The sequence below is a fragment of the Peromyscus californicus genome, unplaced genomic scaffold, assembly GCF_007827085.1.
Source record: "Peromyscus californicus insignis strain IS unplaced genomic scaffold, ASM782708v3 Scaffold_6__1_contigs__length_162567912, whole genome shotgun sequence".
Classification (NCBI taxonomy): Eukaryota; Metazoa; Chordata; class Mammalia; order Rodentia; family Cricetidae; genus Peromyscus; species Peromyscus californicus.
Genome location: NW_026294584.1, coordinates 122,890,132 through 122,914,912, shown reverse-complemented (window position 1 = coordinate 122,914,912; position 24,781 = coordinate 122,890,132). Strand labels below are relative to the sequence as shown.

Below are 24,781 nucleotides of genomic sequence, written 5' to 3'. Positions count from 1 at the left end.
CAGAGGAACCTGGACAGAGTTACTTAGCTACCACAGCCTCCTCTTCTGTAAGGTACCGTATACAAAGCTACGCTGTGGATTAAATGAAAGGAAGAAAATAGCATGTGTGCTTAGCACATAGCAAACGGAACAGGGGAGACATTCCTGCTCTCTCCCGTTTCTGTACTTTCTAATCTGCTGTTTGCTTACAGACTTCTTAGTTGAGGATAATCCCTTCCGACCAGCAAGTCCAAATGATGAGTTTAGGAAAGGGACACGTTACAAGTTACACACATATATAACCATGCCAGCACCAACTCCAGCAGAACATCCTCCGTGCTATTCCTAATAAAACCAAAGGTACCATGCATGGAGGAGGGGTGAGGACGCTCGCATAGTTCTTACGCAGCACAAAAAACAGAGAGGTCTTACCAAAGTCCTCTAGTGCCGATTCCAGGTCGCCTCATTTAAAAATAATAACATCAAAAAGATTCGTCTAAAGTTAGACAGGTAAAGAGGGGCTTCTGCATGAAGATGTGTTTAGAAGTATCTGGAATACAAGGTCTCTCAGAACTGAGGTCACGGATCAATTCAAAAAGACACCATGTCACCGTCAGGTCAAGCAGCCTCCAGTTGGGAGGGGTTAACAATGGGCAGAGTCAGGCAAGCCATGAGGTCTCTCAGAAGGAAGAGAAAGGAATACCCCAAGAAGGAAGGGTGGCTGGCATGTGATCAATCTCCTGGCCAGAGGCCAAGGAAACTCTGTCCAGAAGAGCAGAAGTCTCCTGCCATGTCCTCACCCGGGTACATATATGGTAATATGGCTGTAAACCCAGGGTAGAGAAAGCCCAACACTTTTATAGTTGGCTCTCCCAAGACAGAGCAAAAGGTTTTCTTTACAACTATGTTTCTGTTCCTGGGCTCTCTCGGGGTTCATTTCTGACCTTCCTTTGGGCAAAGATGCCGGATGAGATTTGTACTGTGAAAATAGGATGAGCCTCCGAATATTTCTGTGTTGGACACAATGCCATCCCAGCCTCACCACACATCCACACAGGCCGCTCCTTGCTGTCTTGTCCTAGCAGAAACCATCCTTGGAAACACCACATTCCTGTCATCATGTAATTAATTCCGTTATAAAAACCGCTGCTCGGGACATAGGGATCATACTCAAATGCTTTCATTTTCAGCCCGTCCCAAAGGAAATGATCATCTCAGATGATCCAAGGCCCTTTCAGACAATCTCAGAAACAGTTACTATAAATCTGAAGTTCACAGCAACAGTTTGGTTTAAATGATGTCCCTTGGGGCTGGAGTTGCATTTCAGTGGTAGACAGCTTACCTAGTAAGCACAAGTCCCTATCCATCTCCAGTAAGCTGCCCCTCACATATTTCACACACAAATCTACGTAGCCTTCCACACACACCTGCTAAGTAGTCTACCCTGGAGACAGGTACACCTTCTACAAAGACCTATTCCTCAGGAAAGATGCCAGTACTGATATCTGTTCTTATGTTCCCCAAGACTGCAGTAAGAGAAGGCAGCCACAGGTTCGGAACTGGCCAGCTAAAGTGCTGGAGAATTGACGGTTAACAGCATCGAGCCAACAGTCCTCATTTCATATGTGGGAAAAAAAACAAGCAGTCAACTCAATTGTCTGGTGATTTCCTGGAGGTCGCAGAGCCTATGAGAAGCCAATGGCAGACCACAGGGCTTTGGATACCAAGACCAGCACTTGTGCGAGGTGAGAGAGGGAGCTTATTTTGGTAAGAAGTTCAAGCTGAGCCAATGGGATGGATTAGCAAGTAAAAGTGCGTGCTGCCTCTGCCATGGCTGACAACCTGAGTTAGATCCCCAGGGAGAGAGAAGTGATTGCTCCAAGTGGTCCTTTGACCTCCACACATGCTCCATGGCATGCATGGACACATACACATGTGCACACATGGAGGGAGATATGAAATAAATAAAGGCGATTGAAACCTTTTTAAAGTGAAAGCCAGCCCCAGCCTCAGAAGAAAGCCCTCAGTCTGCCTAGCCTGAACTAGCAAGTCATGTTAAATCAGTCTCCTCAGAGAGGAAAATTTCACTGGATCTGGAAACCTACTCTATCACAGGGCTCCTAACCCTGGCATGACTGACATTTGGACTTCTTGATAGAGACATTTTCCTCAGCACCATAGTACAATGTTTTCAACCTTCCTAATGCTGTAATCCATTAATAAAATTCCTCATATTGTGGCGACCCCCCCAACAATAAAAAGTATTTCATTGCTACTTCATAACTATAATTATGCTACTGTTATGAATCATAATATGAATATCTGATATGCGACACTCCCCCAAAGGAGTTGTGATCCACAGGTTGAGAACCACTGCCACAGCACAATGACCATCATCCCAGTCCTCTACATTGGTTATTGAATCCCAAGACCCACAGGTGTGACAAGCAAAAATGTCTCCTGACAAAGCCAAATGACCCATCTAATCGAGACCTATCCCAGCCCTAGGGGATGGGTCTGTATTTTTTTTCCAATTTGATTGCATAATTTGGTGACAATGACCCAAAGCAGGTGTTTGGGGTGAGGAAGAACAGTCTGTGTGTGCATATATATGTGCAGGGGCCAGCAGTCAACCATAAGGGTTACTCCTGAGGAGCCCTTCACCTTACTGATTTTTTGTTTTGGTTTAGTTTGTTTTTTTGAGACATGACTTCTCTGTGTAATCCTGGCTGTCCTGGAACTCACTCTGTAGGTCAGGCTGGCCTTAAACTCACAGATCCTCCTGTCTCTGCCTCCCAAGTGCTGAGATTAAAGGTGTGCGCCACCACTGCCTAGCTTGTTTTTTTGTTTTTGAGAGAAGCTCTCACTTTGACCTGGGGTTCAGTGATTAAGACGAGCTGACTGGCCAGTGAGTTGCAGGGATCTATCTGTCTCCCACTTCCCAGCGTTGGGATTACAAGTGTGGACCTGGCTTTTATGTGGCTCTGGGGACTGAACTCAGGTCCTCCTGCTTGCAGAGCAAGTACTTAACTGACTGAGCTATCTCCCAGCCCCCCAGCCCCCAGCAGGTATTTTTATACCTAATCTACAGAAGAGGAAACAGACACACAGATGTTCCATGTTTTGTTGCTATCTGAGAAGCAGTGAACAGGAGGGTGGTGAGGAGCCCCCATCCTGTGGGACGGCAGGGTGCAACAGTACAAAGCAAGCTTGTTTCACTACCCTGTTCTCAGTTCCACTCTCGGATCATCACTATCAATTCCCCAAGCTGTGTGTCCTCTAGAGAGCTGTAGTGAGCAACAGCTCAAAACCCTACCAAAAGAGCAGCTTAATACAATTCGACATATTCTCCACATCTCTCTGCACACCAAAAGGGTTTTCCAAAGGAATAAGGCCATTCAGAAAAGATTTAATCAGCAGAGGGGTACAATGCATTAGTTTCTTCTGAGAAAGAGCCTGGAACCTTCACAGACAACATGGGTATGGGTTACTTCACTCAACAAATATGTTGTGAGCTCTTCCAATGTGCTAGGTACTCTGGAGGGTTAAGCAAACAAAACCCCCCATGAAAACAGAGATCAAGAGACAGAGAGTCTCAAATGACAGAAGTCTCAAGTAAAAGGAAAAGCCGCACAGAGGAGGAAGAATTCGGGCAAGATCCTAGTGAAGAAGAGGACTTGACAATATGGAGAGGGTGGTGACGTACACAGCAGGAAGAATACACACGCACACACACACGCACACACACGCACACGCGCGCACACGCACGCACACACACACGCACACACACACACACGCACACGCACACGCACATGCACATGCACACGAAGATAAGGCAAATAAATGAACATCCCTAAGTCTTTTCCTATTCGGAAATAAATATGGAATGCTTTTAAACTGTCTTTACAAAACAACAATCACTCCCCAGATTAAAGCCCCATCCCCCAATGCAAATGAACCAGGATACTTGGAGGCTGGTGCTCTTTTCCTTCGGTCAGGTTTTCCTGAGTATACCCGGTAGTGCAGATGTTCTGTGATGAGAGAAGTCCTCAAACATCAATTCCCACAGTGTCTGCGGACAGCAGGTTAAAATGCAGCTGCACTTGTTTCTTCATGTGACTACATGACCCCAGGGCTCACAGGTAGCCTGTGGTCTCTTCCTACCTCTAGGTTCAAAGCCATAAAAGCATGCGCATGTAAACACAGAGCTCTCTTTTTGCCAAAATTCTGCCTGGTGAGCTAGCCTATCTTTCCATTTACCTGAAAAGGAGAAGACTGCCAGGGGCACGTACAAAGGTGAGCTTCAACAGGTGAGAACTAGCCATGAAACACAGGAACCATAAAAAGGCTACTGCTAACAGGACTGGGCAGACTTTCTCAAGCATGCAAGGGTACACATCACCTGAGGGTCTTCCTAAATGTCAGCTGATGCAGGTCTAGGTGGGACCTGAGAGTACAAGTAACAAGTTCCCAGGTGACACCAAATGCTGACCCATGGGCTACATGGACAGAAATACATTAACAGTGTTTCTCAGACTTTTGACCTAATCCAACAGCAAGAGAAATACCGAACTTAACAACACAATGTGTTCTCTTGCATGTTCCCTCTTTCTGTGTGTGTATGGTGGGGTTAGTTGTTGCAAAGAACACACAAGTTAATTTTGTCGTTGTTGTTTTGGCACTGGGCTGCTTCACACACAACAAGCACATACTCTGCCTTTGAGCTATTCCCATGGCCCAGTTTCAGCACAGGTGAAGCCAGGATAATCCAAAATTCAAATGCTCAAAATCCCCTAACTTCTTCAATGCTGACATGACACCACAAAGAAAATTCCACACCATAAAACTACGTCCATGCACAAAACCCCTGACTGAGATTATCTTCAGACTATGTGTATAACATGAATATAATGCAAGAGGGCTTCAGTGTTCAGACTCAGGATCCATTCCAAGATGCCTCCCGTCTACATCACTGCAGAACACTTGGAGGATTTCTATTCATCTTACTTCACTGCAAAAGTTGAGCAAGGTGCACAAATTTGACTTCCCTATCTCTAGATGGTTTGCCACAGCAAACCAAAAACCAAAAATGGTTTGAAAAGCATTGTTGCTTATCCAGGAATACACTGAGAGACCAAAAAGAAAAAAACTTTTTTTTAAGTTTGGATGACTTTCAGACTCCTTTGAGATCAAAGACGTATCAAAATGGAAATGTCACTAAGAAACATTCAGGTAAGTCAGGCATAGTGGCACAAGTCTTTAATCCCAGCTCTTGGGAAGCAGAGGCAGGAGCATCTCTGTGAGTTCGAGGCCAGGCTGGTCCATACAATGAGTTCTAGGACAGCCATAGCTACACAGTGAGACCCTGTCTCAAAAACAGAGAGAGAGAGAGATTCAGGTGCTAAGTTCTCATCATTTTCATTTCTGTTTTATCACCTACAAGATGAGGGTAAGAATGCTCATGTGGTCCTAAGCACATTTCCCTCTCAAAAGAACAAGGGCTTCCTGATGAAAAGGGTGATTCGTGGTGTGGGACAAGAAATACAAAAGATAAGCCCGGAACATCTTGTCACACAGAAAGAAACTATGTGAACTTTCAAGGTTTTGTCAAAAGTCTCAGGAACCAACTTGAACTCCCTCACGGACATCAATAACTACAAGGCTAGGGGTAGTGGCACACATCTATATATAATCCCTACACTCAGGAGGCTGAGGCAGGAGGATCACCAAGGTGAGGCCCACCAGGGCTACACAGTAACCCTGTCTCAAAATTACAAGAACAAAATGGGGGGGGGGGGTAGGGGGGAGAGATAAAGAAAAGTAACTATATGAAGAAAAGCATACAAAGTATGCTTAAATCTGTGAATTCACAATGGTACTTTTAAAGAATACCTGCCATATGCAGAGATACCCAACAGCGGCACTAGAGATATTTTGAAATTGAAAACATTGTGCCCCTGAAGGGCACAAAATAGATTTGGCAAAAATAAATAAATAAAAATAAAAAAGAATCTGACTTGGTCTGAGCCTCTCTACCTACCTACCAAAATATGATAGATATATTGTAGGTTGCTGAGTTACAGTCACAGCTTCTATGCGATGAATGTCAACAGCACTCCATCCCCCAGCACCTGCACAGGAGAGCACCCAAGTGCTGTGGACTTGGAAGTATTTCATTATGTACCTACATAAGGAATTCACATTCTAAGGCTTCACACTAAAATATAGATGCACTAGTGTGTCTAGGATGAGCTTCAAAATAATCAAAGACTGAAGCGGGGAGCATGTGAGGATGCAGGCGGAACAAGATGAGCAGCGAGTTAACCATGGCTTCGTGCAGAGTGTGATGAACAAAGTAGGCTCCATGTATTAAGAAACTACTGTTGGGGCTGGAGAGATGACTCAGTGGCTAAGAGCACTTGCTGCCCTTATAAAAGACCCAAGTTCGGTTCCCAGCACCTACATTTGCAGCAGCTCACAACTGCTCGTAACTCCAGTTCCATTAACTTCAGTGCCCTTTTCTGGCCTTTGCAGGAACCACAACACATACAACTGGCTTATGTCTGAAATCGTCTATGGTAGAAGTTTTCCTTACAAGCAAACAGGGCTAAGAAGATAGCTCAAAACAAAACAAAAACAAACAGGAAAAAAAAAAAAAAAAAACAGTTGCTTTGCAAGCTTGATGACTTAGTTCAATCTCTAGAACGCACATATTAAAAACAAAACCAAACCAGGAGAGTACCTACTTCACAGGTTAGGTTAGTCTAACGAATGACAAACGCTACACTCACATGTGATTACTAGGCTCTTCTTTTCTGATAGGATACTTTACAAGTGAACAGTGCTTCAACTGTCATTTCACTTTCTTCAAAGGACAAAACACACCAGCTGAGAACATTTGGGTTGTGCAATAAGTGACGAACTCTGAAGATGTACTATTTCTGTACTCTACTCATTCCATACATATTACTTCAGTGAAATCCCATCGAGGGCTGGAGAGATGACTCAACAGTTAAGAGCACTTGCTCCTTTTCCAGAGGACTGAGGTTTGGTTCCTAGCACCTACAGGGTGACATACAGCCATCTGGAACTCCAGTTCAGGGGATCCAGTGCCTGTTCTGGACTCCAAGGTTACCAGGCAGGCAGGCAGTGCACTTAAATACAGGCAAAACACTCACACACATAAAATTAAAACAATTTTTTTTAATGAAATAAAATCCCATCAAAAAGACAGACCTATGGAAAAAGGAAAATACAGGTATCTATCTCCTTGCTAGCAAGAGACTCAATGGAAGGGGTGTAACTGTGAGTCTTAAATACACAGCTAATTTTACACTTGGTGAATGCCTGGGCTCTGACTCTGGGATGGCTGAGACAGGTTTATTGTTCTGCTGTGTGGCTTGCCCATTGCTTCTTAGGTTTGACAATGAACATATATGCTGTGGATATCGTTCTGTATAAATAAAACACTGATTGGCCAGTGGCCAGGCAGGAAGTATAGGCGGGACAAGGAGAAAGGAGAATTCTGGGAAGTGGAAGGCGGAGTGAGAGAGACACTGCCAGCCACTGCCATGACTAGCAGCATGTGAAGATGCCGGTAAGCCACGAGCCACGTGGCGAGGTACAGATTTATAGAAATGGATTAATTTAAGCTGTAAGAACAGTTAGCAAGAAGCCTGGTACGGCCATACAGTTTGTAAGCAATATAAGTCTCTGTGTTTACTTGGTTGGGTCTGAGCAGCTGTGGGACTGGCGGGTGAGAGAGATTTGTCCTGACTGTGGGCCAGGCAGGAAAACTCTAGTTACACATATATTCTCTGCAGTAATACAATTAGGGATTGTGATGCCCCTGTGAAGGCATCTCTTTGGAGTTTTCAAGGAGATCACTAATATGGAGCTTCTCATGCCCCACAGATGATGAAAACAGTGCTCTATGTCAGGTCATCCCCCTAAGTGAAATCTGATGGACAGCAGGGTGGTGACAGGGCAGAAGGCTGGTGGAACCCCAGGACCACCAGATGGTTCTCAGAATTTGCTGAGCAAAGCAAAGGTGAGTTCGACTCTTCAGCAAAAGAGACTCCTTTCCTACTTAAGCGAACTTCAATGCCAGGAAAGGTCACATGACAAACCAGTCTGGAAATCTAGGTTTCCCTCATGCCCCCTGTATCAAGTTTCCACCTGGTATGTGGTCTTGCCAGCCCGGCCAGTCTCTTTAGAAAGCAGAGTCAAGTTCAGCAATGCTGAAAACCACACTGAGGACCCTGTCAGGGTTCAGAAATCCTCAGAACTGCTGATGTGCAAAATCTAGCCTCCTCCATTGGACCTTGACTACCCTCCCGCCTTAAGCCCTACCCCTGCTCCCTACCTGCAGCCGCTCCAGCCTCCTTGCCCTGCCTCCAACATGGCCCACCTCCTTCTACCTCAGGGCCTTCGCACTTTCTACTCTGGACTTCAGGAATATCAACATGGGTATGTGGCTAGCTTCCACCAGAGCTCTGCTCAAATGGCACACAATAAAGAGCCCTGCCTTAACTCCCAACCCCAACACACCCTGCGCACCCCTCAAACTTCTGTTTTATTTATTTGGATAATACGTAACTAAAATTTACCAGTATTGCCCATTACCAGAACTTTTTTAATTTTAACAAACAAAAAGTCTGTGTTCATGAATCCAACTTCCCCTTCCTTTAGCCCCTGAGATGTTGCCAATCTACATACATTCTGGCCCTAGAAATCTGACTACTCACATGGGACTGCCTACTGTGAGAATCATACAATGTGAATCTGGTGATGGCTGGCTTCTTTCGGTTAGCATAATGTTTTCATGGTTGAAATACACTGTGAAAAGTTTCTTCCTTTTCTGGGCTGAATAATAGTTCACTGAACGCATAAACAGCACTTTGTTTTTCATTCATATATTAATAGACACTCTGGGGTTTTGTTTCAGCCTCTTGGCTAACATCAGTGAGGCGATTTTCAACACAAAACAAACTGTATAAGTCCGTGCTTTGAATTCTTTAGATACCGAAAACTGGAAATGTCAAATCTTATGATAAGTCTATTTCATATTTTCAGAATCTACCTCTTGCATTCCCACTGAGGATACACAAGGGTTCCAATGTCTCCGAATCTTGCCCACACTTGTTCTTCGTTCATCCTCTCTTGCCTGATTTCTCCTCACAGCACTTAGCACCTGCCATACTATAATACTTACTTGTTTGGTCACATTGACTGCTTCCCACCAGCTAGGACTTAAACCTCTGAGGAAAAGATGTGATTGCTTATTGCTATACCCCAAGCACCTAGAACACAGTTGATACATAGGAGGTACTCAAGAAATCTGTTGACTATGCAACATAAAGCACTTGAATCCTAACAATTTTAACAGGGGTGAAAGTCTGTTAGGTACATGTAGCACACCAACTGCTTCCAACTATGATCAGTCTAGGAAGAATCTCATGGTTTAACAGGTGATGGCTTCAGGAGTCTATTCAGCTCATTCCTCATTAGCAATCATCTCAGAACCACAGACACTATGACAACTAGAAAAAGTCATAAAAGTAATGTCATTCATAGCGTTGACTTCAAGCCTGATGGAATTCATCAAACTTCAACAGCAAAAAAATGAGCTAGTACAACTGCCTGCAATTCTAGTTATCAGCAATCTGCAAATCCAATGCATTTTATTTTAAAAGATCAAACCAATAGCAGGCAAGACAGGACACTGTCCTTGTGTAGATTCCTTAATTAGAAGTATCCAAGGACAGCTTGACCTAGAAACCTAACTCCAGGCCTGCTTTTATTTTGGTGAATTTTTTTTTCTGTTGTTCATATTTGGTATCTGTTGTTTCATTTGGTTTGATTTTAAAGAGCTGCTTGTATTTAAAAAAAAAAAAAAAAGACAGAAATTCCATGAGATCATTATTAGCAAAAAAGCCATGTGGCTTTTTCTCCAGTCAGTTCCTCGCACACCACTGAATTAGTCCCAGAGTGTCCCACTGTTTGCAGCTGAAAACACTCTGAGGACAAAGTCAAAAGATCTCTCTTGTGGCGTTAACCCATTTCTCTTCTCAGCAACCACTGCACCTCACATCCTTCAAGGAAGGCTGGCAAAAGGAACCACCTTGTTTGAATGGATGGTGACACCCCAGTGACTTTCATGCAGACACCCGAGTGATTCGTTGGGAACATAGAGAACTTTCCCTGCGTGAGTTAGAAGGAAATCTTGACGGGATTTTCTGTTCCGATTTGACTGAGTCAAAGAGCAGATTGTATTTTCAATGCGCACGCTCACAAGAACACATCAACACAACTGACAGACATGAAGAAGAAATAGTTTCAAAAAAAAAAAAAAAGAAAGAGAAATGAAATGAAGAAGAAAAACATTGCTACCAGGCAAAATCAGAGGCCACAGGACAAGCTACCAACATTCCACAGATCGAACTGAAGCAGTTTAAGCTCTCCAATTATTCCGGCAGAGACACACCTGACTCTTTCAACCTGCTCGGATGTCTTAATGTGAAAGATCAAGATATACTTCAAATATGAGAAAGACCTAGTGCTTCGTGTGGACACTGGGTTCCGTTTGGTTTTCCTTTACCCATCCTGACTCAAGCTTTCAGCATAAAGCTTTCCAAAATGAATTCAGTCCGACATTGAATCCTTCTACAAATATCTACATTCTTTCATCCCTGCCAGCGGCTACTATCAGTTCCTTCGCACATCAAGGGAAGTGTAGTTAGTGCATCATCGGTGGGACCTAAGTAAGAATTATTACATTAAGAGCAGTGTGTTTACTATTTCTCCGAGCTTCTCTCTCCCCAGCACTCTGCAAACTTAAGCACACTCGGTACATACACATTATTGCCTGGGCTGTATCTCGGTTTCTTTACCCATACCTCAGGTCTTCTATGACACACAGCTCAGCCCCTGGCTTACTACAACTTAATGGGGCAGTCTCATTATTTTTAGGCATCAGAAGACTCTGTGGACCAGTTGCCCCTTGTCTGCAACATACTCCAAAGAGAGGACTGACCCCGATCTTTGGTCAACATCAGTCCGTAGAAGAACTAACCTTCCCATCCAAAAGTTTTCCACTCCACCAGCACTCCTGAGGATCTTATCAACAGGAAACAAAAGCATTATACTACCATAATGAAGTATCTGGCTTTTAGTCCCTAATTAGAAAAGCCCAAAGATTGTAGCCCAGGGAACAGCTAAATATTTAGGACATTAAAGAAGTTACCAAGAACTAGCTGCCCACAGCTCCCCCACCCCTATTAACCTGTTGTTTTACTCAGTTCGCAAACATTTCTCAAGGAAAAAACTTGATGGACAAACCATAGTGGCTGTCTGTGCACCCACAGAGGCTCTACTTTCTAGAAATGAAGTGTGGCCATTTTAGGGGGTAAAAAAATATAAATAAATGAAAATAGGAGCCACTATATTGACCGAGAAATGCTGCCTTCAGCTCCTCTTCCAAAAACAGGGATCAAAACAAGAGAAGCGCTCTGGGTCCCTTGACATTCAGATGGCTCCAGTCAAATCCTGGAAGCTACTGTGTTATTCTTTAAGCTCTAACTTCCCTTTATGAAGTTCTCATTCTTTCACTTTGCCACTTTCATTTCTTGCAGTCCAGCCCACTGATTACGTACATGCGCGTCCACAACAGTGACAGTGTGTGAAAGAGAGGAGTATTTCACTTTTGCTTAAAGACTTTGGCAGATGAAAAGTTCTGCATCGTTTAGAATTTAAATAATGAGCATGCCTCTCTGGCCATAGTCCCGTTTTACAAATTTTGTTGTTTGGTCCCCGCACCCCACCCCACCCCCCCATAAACATCAGGCTGTTTCAATTCTGAGCCACCTTCAAAAGTGGCTGTCACTGGATCTTTACTCACCAAAGACCATGACCAATTTTGACCACAGTTCCTTCCTCTTCCCTGCTCTACCTCTACGGCTGCTCCAAGAGGACTTGCAAAAAGGTTTAGGACAAATCCCCTACTGACTATAGCACTCGGCTTTCACACTCACCTGACCCAGGTCAGGCACTCTGCAGCCAAAGAACGCCAAGTCAAGGATGCGAATCGTGCTCCCTTGTAGTCCGCTCCTAAATATTTACAAAGAAAGAAGACTGAGTAGGGGACCCCACGAGGGTCTATCAGAAATGTTCCCAAATCCAAGTTTCGACTTTTTTGCCTCCGTTTCCTGCAGATCCCACTCCCCACCTCCCAATTTAGCAGCCAAGTTGGTGGGATCTCTTGCCCCCCAGATAACAGCAAACTCAGCTTGGTTGTTATTTCCCTTACATAGCTGACCAGAAAGATCAAGCGTCACGCAGAAACTCCGAACACGCCGGAGGTGGAACTAAGGGAAGTGTGTTGAGGTGATCCCAAAGCACTTGTTTCCCCGCGTGGAGGCCAAGTATGCGAAACCCGCACCCTCATTGGGCACGAGCTAGATCCACACTTCTTCTCTCACCACTCCCCTCTTCCCCCGGTTTTCTTCCGTTTTTTTTTTTAACCCTCCCCACGGGGCCCCCACGCATGCATTATTCTACCAGCCATGCGGCGCAACAGGACTAGCTACATATTTAGAAAGATTATTTCCTTGAGCAAACTCATATGACACCCCCTCAACTGCCCCCCCCAGGGGGAAAAAAGTATTTCCTGCAGCCACTCCAACAGTTTCCAACTTGGGGGAATGCCATTTCAGTACGGGGAAGGGGGTTGAAGTCGGTCACTAAGAGTCGAGGACATTTGGGGTGTTGCTTAGACCTAAAAAAAAAAAATCAGACCTCCTCCCGAAATTGCTCACAGGGAAAGAAGCCCCAAAATACTCGCCAAGTGCATGCAAAGCCACCAAGAACTCCCAGAGATCAGGGCAAAAACTTCTGCGCACGGGAGCCAGTGCCAACTCCCCGCGCCCTCTGCCCGGCCCCAGCAGCTACCTTGGTGACCGGGGAGCCACGCCGGTTTGGGGGAGCAGGACCAGGAGAGGGGTTAGCAGCCGCTGGGCAATCCCATGTCCGCGAAGAGGGAGTTCGTTCCGTTAGGATGGGAGAGAAACACCCACACCTCCTTTCGGCGTGCGCTTTCTTTCTCTCCACCCCCTGCCTCCTCCTCCTCCTCCTCCACCACCACCTCCTCCTCTCCTCCCACCCCAGCAGGCTTGAGGAAACGCTTCAGCAGAACATCCACATGGTTACTGCACTTTGAAGCGGCGCCTGGCTGCTTATATAGGCCGGGAAGCTCCCTGGGCAATGTAGTCCGAGTCCTAGGTCGTGCCAGCGCCTGGGGCTGCGAGGAAGGACTACAAGTCCCAGAATCCCCTGGGCTCTGGGGCTGGGTTCTAAATAGACTCGCGCGCGGAGACGGGGGAGGGGCGTCCAGAGGGACCTCCCGGGCTGCGAACCTGAGTCTGAAAATCCTACTTGCCTGGTTAGGAAAACGCGACCCACCGTCTCCCCTAGGGGCATCCCCTACCCCTGTGAACCATTCTGTTTTGACTGTTGTATCTTCCCTTTCCTAAAATCCAGGTGTCACTAGGGGCCAGAGAGAGGGGAAGAGCTCGGATTACTGTTTTGGGAAGTTTTTACAAAGCTATTACCCACCCCCGCGCGACCTGTGTCCTGGAGCCAAGAATTTCTGAAATTTCTAGGCACAAAAACGCCAATGTTTGCGGTCAAGGATTAAAGAAGCGCGTTTGTCTTTATTAAATCTGTTCTAGTTCTTTATTAAATCCTTCTAGTGTCTGCATGAAAAACTAAGTCTGGGAATGGAGTGGTTCCTGCTATTGGGGACGCGGGCTTATCGTGTGAGAGCCCTTTTCTGAATCCGAGCTGTGTCTTGTCTTTCTTCGCACGATGGGGGGTAAAAGCAACGCAACCCTCTCCACTGAACAAATAAAGGAACCGTGTTGTGACTTGCCGATACCGCGGTCGCGAAACAGAAAAGAAATACAAACTGCGACCTCGGCCCTGACCCGGTTTCTAGCAGCCCCTTTGCTCCTGGAATCTGTAAATGCTTAAGTAAATAAACCGCAAACCAGAAAAATAAGGATTTCAGAGAGAGCTGCTCACACTGAGATGCTTGCATCCAGGCGAGGCGTGCTCCTAGACTTCAACCCCTTCATCTGGGGTGAAGTGGGTGGGTTTCAACCCACCGCCAAGTAGTGTCTGGGCTCTAGGCTACAAAGTGCTTAGGGCTTTAGCTTTTGGAAGAAGTGCTTGGATTCGAGGCAGTCATCCTACTCTCTTCTTCCCTGCCCCACACCCCAAAACCAGATTACACGTATTCATTCCACAAACATTACCCGAGTGTCATCTGGGTGCCAGGCCAGGCACTGTGCCAGGATATGAGAGCGCGCCAAAATATATCATAACATCCTAAGCAGGGTCTGTCTGCTCCCGCTAAAGACCTGCTACTAACAGTAATCCTTGTAATGCTAACAAATGGTTCTACTGAGCTCAGCCTGCATGCATTTTCATGCTATTGAGTTTTACCAACTCTGGGTTTGTTCTCTCTGCCTGGCAGGTGCACAACTCAGGACCAGGAGAAACCAGGTTAACTTCAGTCTGCATTACAGCTCCAGCCAGTACCTATACAAAGCACTTGCCTTTCGGGACCTCCATCACCATTTCCTTAAAAGAGCCTCCCCCCATTTTAGGAGCAGCCTCTGAGCCCTGAGGCAAATAAATCACTGTCATTTCTTTACCACGGCTTTGCCATCTAGAGAGGGATTAGAGAGCTACTCATTAGTACTTGCCTGCTGTCTTTCCCTATTGCCGGATTCAACAGTCTTGTCTGAAGCCTTGTGAAACTTTAAGAACAAATGAGGACCAACTAGCTAATAATTATGGACATCCCATGGTTGCATGTTGTGTCCCAGGCATTGTTTCTAAGCTAAGTGTATCATTTCATCAATTCCTATTAAGGAATCTTTGTTTTTAGTTCACGAGAAGCTAAAGGCATGCAGGCTGAGTTCCTTCCTAGAAGGCACACAATTGGCTGGTCTTGGAACTCTAGAAAACTCTGGTTTTCTTCCTCCTCAGGAGAACCCCCCAACTTGCCACAACAGAAGAAACCACACTGTCACATAGTTCTTTCTCCTTCCCATCATAAAAACAGTTTGTTCCATTTTCCAGGGACCTTTGACTCTACCTTTCAAGCAATCTCAACAAATGAGTCCATGACAATACAGCCAGTGAAGGAGGAGCAGGGTTTGGTTCATGAGCTTCTGACTGGGAAACAATGGAGTCGTAACATGGGTTTCCAAAAGACTACTTGGTCAGAGTTGAAAGAAACAGATGGCTCATTTTCATACTCATCACACAGTAGACAAAAGCCCCCACCTACTCTATCCATGGTCTTCCCTCCCCAACGACACGTTTCAGTGAGAGACCATGCCTTACTTATATTTATATACTGTAGTTCTCTTTACTCAAAAGGACTTACTCTTTTGTATGCACATTTCTGTAGATCTGGAAAAGAAGTTTCTCAAATCTTTTAATGGAAGGTGTGTTGAGCATACATAAGCATATTTTCTGAGCATACAAGTCTTTTAGCTATCCAGATCGGTTTTCTTTTTTTCTTTTTTCTTTTTTTTTTAAGATTTATTATGTATACAGCATGTATCCCTGCAGGCCAGAAGAGGGCACCAGATCTCATTACAGATGGTTGTGAGCCACCATGTGGTTGCTGGGAACTGAACTCAGTACCTCTGGAAGAGCAGTCTGTGCTCTTAACCTCTGAGCCATCTCTCCAGCCTCAGATTGGGTTTCTATGCCAGTGTGTGCATGCAGTATTGTTCAACATTTAGCAAGTTCTGGAAGATGCTGGATCACATAAAAAAGGTTCCTTGTGATGTACAATTGATGCTGGCAGTGATGGATGCTAGAATGAGTAACTTGTTCACCTTTATGAACAGGGGTCAGGAGGGAAGCTGCTGCTTCTCTGTTACATTTTTTCATGGGAAAAAAAAATTCCTAGACCTGCATCTCTGATCCAGTAGCTACCAGTCATTTAAGCACCTAAGATGTGAACAGTTCTAACAAAGATGTGAAGTAGTTGTAAAATATACAATGAGTTTCAAACACTTAGTTTAAAAGCAAAACAACAACAACAAATCATCAGTAATTCATGTTGATAGCATGCTGAAATTACAATACCTTGGGTAGCTTAGATTTCACAATTGAGATGACTTTCTCCCCCTCCTGGTTTTTACTTTTTAAATTGACTAAACATTAATACTGCAGCTCATGCTATATTCTATCTGACAATGCTAATCCAGAAAACTGAGAATCAGATTCCTAAGGTAACTCCAAATGATGAAGACCAGGGCTGGGGAGATAGTTCAGTGGCTAAAACCTTTACTATAAAAACGTGAAGACCCAAGTTCTGATCCTCCCAAACCCATATAAAAGCCTAGCAGGTGTGACAACCTGTAATTCCAGCACTCCAGAGACAGAGACCTGATCCCCAGGGCATGCTCACCAGCTAGACTAGCTGGCTTGGTGAGTTCTGGATACAGTGAGAAACCCTGCCTAGTAAATAAAGAGGAACATGACAGAAGATACTCAATGTCACCTTTGAGCCTTGACATGCATGTGTACGAATATGTGCCATGAACAAGTGTACCTATACATATGTAAGCATGTATACATATACACATACTACATGCATGCACATGCCCAGTAAAAAGAAATAATAATCTGCCATAAAAGTAGCTATGTGTGACTTTACCCTTGAAATGCCCATGCAAGGAAGCCAGAGGACTTTGCAGTCAGGACAGTATTATAGACCAGTTCTGAAGAAAGTCCAAAACGAGCACAGCAGCTTACTCCAGGGAATCCCTACAAATAGAAACCATTTTTGTCAGCAGTACACGGCTGCAGACTTGGACTAAATTCATCTGCTGAGAAACCCACCCACAGGTCCCCTCCTACTAAAGCAGGAGGTACCAAGGAAAGCAGGATTCAGAAAAAGCAGGGTTGACATCCAGCTGCACCCTTAATATCCAAGGTGTGGAGAGAATGATGTGACTAATCCTCGATTTGCCAACCCACTGGGTCATTGAGTTACAGGACATGAAAGAGCTTTCAAACCCACCTGAGCTTTATCAAGACAAGAATATCATCACCAAGGCCAGAAAAATATACTGGTTCATCCTGATACCATGCTTAGCCACAAAACAAGTGTCATCTTCTAGGCATAAACTCCAATCACCTAGAACTGTCACAGTAAGCATTGAATGTTTCTGTTAATAGCTTCTCCACATCACCCTTAAGTGGCATGACAGCACTGCTAATACTCAAGCTATAGAATGTGTTTTATCTTGGAGCTAACTTCTTTTTACCTGGTGTAATAGACAACTTTTGACCATGAGAAATATCAGTAAAGAGAAATTGATATTGCCTATATAGTTACCAGATCATCTTTCCTAGTCATTTGTTACCCTTGTGTAGTAGAAGAAAAAAGACATAGTCATTTTTGATGATTTTATAAAACCCATGATACTAGTTCCTAAACACCAACAGACATTCCGAATGATAGTGTGGGGTTTTAAAAGAAAATGGTCTCCAAAGGGAATGGCACTATTAGGAGGTGTGGCTTTGTTGGAGTGGATGTGGCCTTTTGGAGGAAGTGTATCACTGTGGAGGTGGGTTTTGAGGTCTCATATATGCTCAAGCCACACCCAGTGTCTCAGTTCACTTCCTGTTGCCTGCAAGATGTAGAATTCTCAGCTACCTCTCTAGCACCATGTCTGCCTGCACACTGCTATGTCCCACCATAATAATTGACTAAACCTCTGAACCTGTAAGCCACCACCTCAATTAAGTGTCTTCTTTTATAAGAGTTACCATCATCATGTCTCTTCACAGTAATAGAAACCCTAAGACAAGCAGTATCAGTCCTTTGAGTTTTTGCACTGAGTGGTCCAAAACTCACTCATAGGCATATCCAAAGACTAAATTATCTTGGAGCCCGCTGTGTGGTTTTTATTCTTACAGACAAGATAAGATCTTTGAAGATGAGTATTTGTGTACCCTTTGTAGCTCTAACTTGGCACTGGATAAAGAGGAGGCATTCAGGTTTAGCACTTACTGGATCATGAATTCTTGGGACTCCAAAAATGGCCAGAAGAAATGATAACCTGCAGACACACAACAGCCTACATGAGATGGAAAAGTAGAGCTGATATTCAAATAAAAAAAAATCCAGGAAAGAGAATAAGTTGGTATAGAGCTTAGAAAAGGAAGGCACTTTGTAAGTCCAGACTCTGGGCATCCTGCCAGGCAGGCACTGTAAGTTACTAAAACCAGCAAAACAAGACCAACAAACAAAAACCCAAAATGAAACAAAATAACAAACAAACAAAAACCTGGGCTTTGGTAGTAGCCCAGTGGTAGAGTATTCACTTAGTGCAAGTTAAAAAAAAAAAAAAGCAAAAACCAGTTATTATTACTTTATTCCACATGGAAATGACGGCTGTGCTATCTCTGATGTAGTGTTGTGAATATTATCTGGACTCCCACAAACATAAGGACTATTCATTTCTTACACATTCTTTTCCTGTGAACATGCAGTCAGGGGTTTACCACAAAGTAGGACATCCACCCCCACTTCCTGCCTCGCATCTAACCTGTGAGGGTTGACAAATTGGACCTGGACCCTTGAAATGCCTTGCTGCCTTATTCTATTATTATAACATAAATTAAATACACGTGTCAAAGGAGACACGTGAAGCTGTTTTGTTGTTGTTTTGAGATGGGGGTCTCACTATATAACCAAACTCACCTGAACTCAAGGTCCTTCATCCCATTCCCAGTGCTGGGATCGCAGGCATATGCCCCTGAAACTCGAATTTACACAAGAATTCAAGAATCCATGTTTTAAAAAAATCATATACATATATATATATTTAAGATACGTGCCACCGTGCCAGCTAGAAGGAAAGGGATTTTATTTTATTTTATTAAGATTTATCATGTATACAGTGTTCTGTCTGCATGTATGCCTGCAAGCCAGAAGAGGGCGCCAGATCTCATTACAGATGGTTGTGAGCCATCATGTGGTTGCTGGGAATTGAACTCAGGATCTCTAGAAGAACAGCTAGTGCTCTTTATTGCTGAGCCATCTGTCCAGCCCAAAAACCATATATATATATATATATATATATATATATTTTTTAAAAATCAGTTATTTTGCAGCTTCTGGGGAAATTACTTATTTAGATTAGAATTTCACAAATAGAAGCCTCATGGTATCTGAAACTCAATCTCAAAACTTACACAACTATGTAACCTAAAAATATTACACATTTCTTTATAGTTATCTAGCATATGAAAAGCTATGAAGTAAATCCTACGTTAACTAGTTATAGACTAGTCGATGCTCTTTTGTGATACTTTTGCAGTTATGTTGGAGAAGGTTATGTTTCAACACATTGCTTTATTTATACTTACCTGGCTTATTAAAAGGCTATGAAGAAAACCCTATGTGAACTATTCATAGATAGTTGATTCCCTTTTGTGATATGTTTGCAGTTATGTAGGAGAAGGTTACATTTCAATAGATTATTGAAAAAAAAATCTACATTCAGAATTCAAACTAACAACAACCTAGCAATTGCCGTGCAAATTATTTCCAAGCTATGAGTAATTCTATGTATTTCAGGATAGCCTTCTTAAGATTTTTCTAAATTGAGGCCTGCCCTTTTCTGAAGAGAAACAGAGGATAGGAAACTTGAGAATTTTTTGCAGACCTCAGTTAATATAATCACTAACCCAGGTTTTAAACTTTACGTAATTCAGTCACCAATCAAGTGGAACCTGTAACTTTTCTCACTTCCTGTCCCATGTTAGTGTATCCAGACTTAAGCGAATCAACTACTTGGCTTTCCTTCCCAATTTATTATCTTCCCAGATTTTAAGTCCCATTACCCTCTAATAGTGGGTGACCTATAGATTGAGTTTAACACAGAGCACTTGAGGTCCATGTTTCACAATGAGGATCATTTAGGTAGGAACAGCCCAGAGAAGCAGGACTAAGGGTGTGGGACTTGGTTGATTAGTGCCGGACTATCAGTATTAGACTACCAGTGAATAAGTAGTCCTGTTTTACCAGGTGCTCTGTGGGGCACTGGGGACAATGGAAGACAATGGAGTGGGAAGAGCTGTTCCTGTCTGCCATTTTGTTCCTCCCAACCTTCCTTCCAGAGGAATTTCTTCATGAGGCTTGGAGGATAACAAGCAGGAAGGCAGCCTGCTTGTAACACACTAGTCGCCAGCTGGGCTTTCACCCCATACCCTTCTGGGTTTTCTTCCAGGTGTAGACTGCAGAGTGTGCAGCTGTGGCCTAGAAAGCAGCCCCGAGGCTGGCAAGCCCTCGGTCACGTACCTCCAAGAGCCACCTCTCAGTTCGTGAAACAGTGTCTCTCCGTTTACGTCTTACATGTTATCAAGACGGTCCTAAGTCCCTGAACCATTTATATTGACTTTAATACAGCAAGTGGAGGAGTGATTCTGAGTGGTTTCAGTCCATTTTTCCTTCAAAACTAGCCCTCGTTTCTGTCTTCTTGTGTGTGTGTGGATACCTGGTGCTACCTCTTAGGAGGAGGAAGAGAAAAAGGAGGCAGGAGAGAGGAAGCAGACACAACAAGGAGGAAAGAGAATCTCTTTAAAGACAGTCTAAGCCTTACTCAATATTTGGTAAACTTTAAGACACAGAATAAATCATCTATCCTTAACCAAATGAGTAATCATTCTATAAAGAAAAAAAGCTTTAAACAAGCCTATGATACTTTTATCACGAAAAGGCTACTTAAAAGAAAATAATGATTGTTTTCAAAAGAATTCTACTCCTAGAAAAAACAAAACCCTTTCCCCCAAAGTTCTCTCTTTTGTCCATGAGAGAGAAAACATTACATGACAGAATGAAAAGATTCCATTCAGTAGTAAGTAAATGTATTTGGTCTTTGAGAAGAAAGATTCTGGGAAGACGTTACTGATTATTTTTAACTCTTAACTCGTGTGTTACTGAATGGTTGTCTGGCCTTCAGAGGAGTGTGAGTGTATCTGGTTTGGGCTTAGGAAGTAGGAGGAACGGTTCATTAGGACAAAAAAATCGTGCTCTTTCATTAGCCGACTGTCCTTGCTTCTGACTTTTTATTTTTTTAGACTGTGCTCAACCTGACCCCAAATCAGTATTAGAAAGTAGGTTCTCACATTAAATTAGCCTTTATTTCTCCTCCGATTCACTTATTTTCAGAGCAGATCACAAGGGAAGAGGCACCAATATTGAAAGGAAAAGGGGGTGGGGCCCGCTAACCTATTTTCAAACTACGTTTTGAACCAATAATAAGTCTGGTGACATGTTAATCCATGCTATAAAGTAAAGGAAATAAAACACTTTCCATATGTTTATGGAAAGAGTCCCAATCCACAAGTAAATTTGATTAATGTCAGTCATTAAAAACAAGTCTCATTTTATGTTTTTATTTCTTTTATAAATGAAATAGAAGCAGAAAAATCTTGAGGTGGGGCAAAAGTAGAATGTGTTTTAAAGGATTATTGGTGGAGGGGCTCATAGTCTGCTAGAATTCTCCAGAAAAGCTGAAGCTTGTTTGGGAGGTACTGAAAACTTCATGTTCACAGGATGGGATACACTTTGTATTTGGCAAATAGTAACACCCACAAAGTACACAATAAAGAGATCTGAGTAGAACTTGGGATGCATGGGCAAGTAGAGCCTAGAATGCATGGGCAAGTAGAACTTCAAATGATTTCTGGTCCTAGATCTTTTTGCTCATTAAGTCCCTTGTTCCTAACACTGTGTCTGGTATGTAGGGGATCCTTGGTGCATATGTATTTTTTAAACACATAGAGTCAACATATTTCTTAGCACCATTTATCTGCATGGAATATCTGTGTCTCTAAATGTCAGACAAGGTGATAATGCAGATTCCTGATGGATTTTAAATCAACTTGTTAGTTATGGTTCTTTAACACTGAACTATGTTTGTTAAGACAAATTCATTCATTTCAAATAATTATTGAATTAAGATACAGTCTATAGTACTAAGTCATTTGTGTCCTAGACAGGTCAGAACTAAGAAGCCTCACATAGAGAAGTAAAGGGGAGCCAAAATGCCTGGGTCTTTCCATTTCTAGATGTCTACCCAAGAAAAACGAAAGTATAGCAGCATAGCAACTACATAAAAGCTTGTAAATGAATGTTCACAGCAACAGTAGTCAGAATTGGCAAAAAGCGGGAACAATCCCAATGTCCGTCATGGTCTTCTCTCTCTCTCTCCTCTCTCTCTCTCTCTCTCTCTCTCTCTCTCTCTCTCTCTCTCTCTCTCTCTCTCGTATTTTTTAATTTATGTGTATGTGCATGATTTTATGTGCACACAAAAGCCAGAAGAGGGCATTGAATCCTCTGGATCTGGAGTTACAGGCTTTGTGAGCCATCTTGTGGGTGCTGGGAACTGAACTCAGGGCCTTTGCGAGAGCAGTAAAGCACTCTTACCTGCTGCCATCCTCTCCTGCCCCAGCCTTCATCCCCTTACCTGTCCACCCAGTATCATAGGATTTACCTTCCTAGAACTCTTGGTCTTCCTGCCTCCATTTCTCAAGTGCTGGAATTACAGTTAAGTCCACCATGCCCATTTTATGCAGTGGTGGGGACAGAACCCCTGTTTTGTTTTGTTTTTTTCATGCTGGTCAAACACTCTACCAACTACAGTTGAATTTTCTTTTCAGCTGCCAGCTCCCAAATAATAATACGGAGACTTATTATTAATTATGAAAGTTTGGCCTTTAGCTTAGGCTTGTTTCCAACTAGCTCTTATAATCTCAATTAACCTGTTTCTATTAATCTACATTCTGCCACATGGCTTTTTACCTCTCCTTCATTCTGCATGTCCGACTTGCTCTGCATCTTGATGGTGTTTCCCGGGGCTCCTCAGATTCTTCTTCAGTTCCTCTCTCTCCCTGGAAGTCCCACCTATTCTCTCCTGCCTAGTTATTGACCATTCAGCTCTTTATTAAACCAATCAGAAGGTGCCGTAAGTAGAAACATATCTTACAGTGTACAAAAAGATTATCCCACAACAACCAACTGAACTACATCCCTAGCCCTGCAGTCTCTTTTGTGAACCTAAGTTTACTCCATTCAAGCAAAGTCATTTAATTAACAAAAGTAGCTCATTCTACGGATGTATTCACATTGTGCAGTCCTTAGGTTTAAAATTAATTTTAAAAGATTGTCTTATTTTATAACTAGCATGTCATAAAGATCTATATTTATGAAATACAGTGTGATAGTTTGATATACACTATACATTATGTAATAATCAAATCAGATTACTAAACCTTTTACTGAAAATATTCTTTTTAAAAAACTTTTTATTGATTCTTTGTGAGTTTCACATCATGCACCCCAATCCCACTCATCTCCCCATCCTACCATATCTGCCCCTGACCCTTGCAACCTCCCCCCAAAAGAGAACAAACAAACAAAAATCTCACCATGGAAGCTGTGGTGTGTCACAGTGTGTCACGCAGTATACCTTTTTGCCCAAACAGCTTTACTTGCAAATATTCATTGCATTGAGTCAGTGGACTGGTTGTAGGCTTCTGGCTTCTGCTACACTCTCAATACTGGATCCATGCCAGGACTCCTCTCTGATATCCTGCTGTTGCCCTGTGTCATGGAGATGTTTTAGCTTTGATTATGCCGGACCAATCCCTTCCTGTGCTCCAGCAGTTTACAGCAGTTCACAGATAGGGTAGGTATTGTGTGGGCCAACTCAAAACCCTGGATCTGAGCCTGAGTGGTAGATGAGTTGGACAGCCCTCCCGCTCTCCTTCACCCACATCACCAGGGCCAGCTCTCCTGCTCTCATGCCTTCTGGGCCAGCTCTCCCACAGTGCCCAGGCAAGCGATGGGGCCAGCTCTCCTGAGCTCATGCCCTCTGGAGTTGCTCTCCCACACCCACACCATCAGGGTCAGCTCTATTGTATTGCCCAGGAGAGGTGTGAGGCCTGCTCTCCAAGTTCAGCAGCCGGTGAGGGACAGGACCAGGTCTCCTGCACCCACACCATGAAGAGCAGGGCCCACTAAATAGGGCATTCGGACATCAAAATGGCTTCAGGCAGCAGCCCAGACCACAGACATCTACTTGTCCTCTGGTGGTAACTCTGGCCCATGAATATCAACACAGGCTCCTGCTGCAGTAGGACCATGGACATCACCATGGCCCCAGGTGGTAGCACAGGATACTCAGATCAGTTTGGCTCACCATAGGCAGCATACGGGCAGACATACTCATGGCCTCAGGTGGCAGCCCAGACAACAGATATCCAAGTGGCCCTTGGTGGCAACATGGGCCATGGACATCAGCACAGACCCCAAATATGACAGGGCCATGGACCCAGACATGGCCCTCAGTGGCAGCTGGGGGCCCACACATCACCATGGCCTCAGGTGGCCTGCCACACAGGCAATTCAGATCAGTATGCCCCCTCCCCCTGTGGCAGCATGACCACAGGGTATCAACGTGGCTTCAGGCGGCTGTGCAGACTCCTCATATCGACCTATTCTTCACCGCTATCACATCTCCCATTCTACCTCTCTCCACAGCACACAAACTGGTCCATTTCTCTTTTTCTCCCATCTCTCCTCCACGTATTCTATCTTTCCCATCTCTTTGCTGTATCCAGCAAGGCTCCAGGGATGGACCTAACTAGGATAGTGAGGGAATAAAGAAATAACAGGCGGTGTTGGAAGAAGCAAGTCCGG

The 24,781-nt window shown here is 43.8% G+C and overlaps 1 protein-coding gene across 1 annotated transcript in view; it reads right to left on the bottom strand.

The window, feature by feature from the left end:
- The window catches only part of Itpr1 (inositol 1,4,5-trisphosphate receptor type 1), a 344,324-nt gene extending 331,229 nt beyond the window's left edge, over positions 1–13,095 (bottom strand). The window contains exons 1-2 of the mRNA XM_052719669.1: positions 12,928–13,095; positions 12,012–12,087 (exon numbers count right to left, since the gene is read on the bottom strand). The gene's annotated coding sequence lies outside the window, so the exon portion shown is untranslated. The remainder of the gene's footprint in view (positions 1–12,011; positions 12,088–12,927) is intronic.
- Positions 13,096–24,781: the final 11,686 nt, after the last annotated feature.